We start from the raw sequence: 2,077 nt of genomic DNA, 5'->3' as shown, positions 1-2,077 counted from the left end.
ATTGTTCCCCATGAACGAGGAATTCCCAGTAAGCGCGAGTCATAAGCTCGCGTTGATTACGTCCCTGCCCTTTGTACACACCGCCCGTCGCTACTACCGATTGAATGATTTAGTGAGGTCTTCGGACTGGTACGCGGCATCGACTCTGTCGTTGCCGATGCTACCGGAAAGATGACCAAACTTGATCATTTAGAGGAAGTAAAAGTCGTAACAAGGTTTCCGTAGGTGAACCTGCGGAAGGATCATTACCGACTAGACTGCATGTCTTTCGATGTGCGTGTCGTGTCGCGCAACACGCTACCTGTACGGCAGCAGCCGTGCGCCGCGTGCGGAACCACGCGTGCCTCTCAAAACTAACTGAAAAATGTTGTGTGGTACGAGCGCTGAAGCTCTGGAGCGGCTGGCCTGCGGCACCTGGCGCCTGGCGCCGGTTTTGAATGACTTTCGCCCGAGTGCCTGTCCGCTCCGGTGTGGAGCCGTACGACGCCCATCGGCCGTGAGGCCGTTGGACACAGAACGCTGGAACAGGGGCCGTCAAACGCCTCAGTCCCGCCTATGCAACTGTTTTGAAAGAGACAGTGGAAACTAACAGAAAAGATCACCCAGGACGGTGGATCACTCGGCTCGTGGGTCGATGAAGAACGCAGCAAATTGCGCGTCGACATGTGAACTGCAGGACACATGAACATCGACGTTTCGAACGCACATTGCGGTCCATGGATTCCGTTCCCGGGCCACGTCTGGCTGAGGGTCGGCTACGTATACTGAAGCGCGCGGCGTTTGTCCCGCTTCGGAGACCTGGGAGTGTCGTGGCCGCCTGTGGGGCCGGCCGCGTCTCCTCAAACGTGCGATGCGCGCCCGTCGCCTGGCGGTTCGCATACCGGTACTTTCTCGGTAGCGTGCACAGCCGGCTGGCGGTGTGGCGTGCGACACCTCGTACAACGACCTCAGAGCAGGCGAGACTACCCGCTGAATTTAAGCATATTACTAAGCGGAGGAAAAGAAACTAACAAGGATTCCCCCAGTAGCGGCGAGCGAACAGGGAAGAGTCCAGCACCGAACCCCGCAGGCTGCCGCCTGTCGTGGCATGTGGTGTTTGGGAGGGTCCACTACCCCGACGCCTCGCGCCGAGCCCAAGTCCAACTTGAATGAGGCCACGGCCCGTAGAGGGTGCCAGGCCCGTAGCGGCCGGTGCGAGCGTCGGCGGGACCTCTCCTTCGAGTCGGGTTGCTTGAGAGTGCAGCTCCAAGTGGGTGGTAAACTCCATCTGAGACTAAATATGACCACGAGACCGATAGCGAACAAGTACCGTGAGGGAAAGTTGAAAAGAACTTTGAAGAGAGAGTTCAAAAGTACGTGAAACCGTTCTGGGGTAAACGTGAGAAGTCCGAAAGGTCGAACGGGTGAGATTCACGCCCATCCGGCCACTGGCTCCCGCCCTCGGCAGATGGGGCCGGCCGCCCGCGCGGAGCAATCCGCGGCGGGGTCGTGTCCGGTTGCCTTTCCACTCGCCGCGGGGTGGGGGCCGTTCCGGTGTGCGGTGGGCCGCACTTCTCCCCTAGTAGGACGTCGCGACCCGCTGGGTGCCGGCCTACGGCCCGGGTGCGCAGCCTGTCCTTCCGCGGGCCTCGGTTCGCGTCTGTTGGGCAGAGCCCCGGTGTCCTGGCTGGCTGCTCGGCGGTATATCTGGAGGAGTCGATTCGCCCCTTTGGGCGCTCGGGCTCCCGGCAAGCGCGCGCGGTTCTTCCCGGATGACGGACCTACCTGGCCCGGCCCCGGACCCGCGCCGCTGTTGGCTCGGGATGCTCTCGGGCGGAATAATCGCTCCCGTCAGCGGCGCTTCAGCTTTGGACAATTTCACGACCCGTCTTGAAACACGGACCAAGGAGTCTAACATGTGCGCGAGTCATTGGGCTGTACGAAACCTAAAGGCGTAATGAAAGTGAAGGTCTCGCCTTGCGCGGGCCGAGGGAGGATGGGGCTTCCCCGCCCTTCACGGGGCGGCGGCCTCCGCACTCCCGGGGCGTCTCGTCCTCATTGCGAGGTGAGGCGCACCTAGAGCGTACACGTTGGGACC

At 61.2% G+C, this 2,077-nt stretch overlaps 2 non-coding genes across 2 annotated transcripts in view; both read left to right on the top strand.

Annotated features, from left to right (window-relative positions):
- The first annotated feature begins 599 nt into the window (after positions 1–599).
- LOC126117852 (5.8S ribosomal RNA) lies at positions 600–754 on the top strand. The gene has a single exon (XR_007525560.1). It is a non-coding gene; the product is annotated as a 5.8S ribosomal RNA (ribosomal RNA).
- A 188-nt stretch (positions 755–942) lies between these two features.
- The window catches only part of LOC126117849 (large subunit ribosomal RNA), a 4,224-nt gene continuing 3,089 nt past the window's right edge, over positions 943–2,077 (top strand). Inside the window, exon 1 of the ribosomal RNA XR_007525558.1 lies at positions 943–2,077. This exon is cut by the window's right edge and continues 3,089 nt beyond it. This is a non-coding gene — a ribosomal RNA (large subunit ribosomal RNA).

Source organism: Schistocerca cancellata, unplaced genomic scaffold (assembly GCF_023864275.1).
Source record: "Schistocerca cancellata isolate TAMUIC-IGC-003103 unplaced genomic scaffold, iqSchCanc2.1 HiC_scaffold_328, whole genome shotgun sequence".
NCBI classification, from domain to species: domain Eukaryota; kingdom Metazoa; phylum Arthropoda; class Insecta; order Orthoptera; family Acrididae; genus Schistocerca; species Schistocerca cancellata.
The sequence above is the reverse complement of the archived record's forward strand: the minus strand, read 5'-3'. Positions and strand labels throughout refer to the sequence as shown.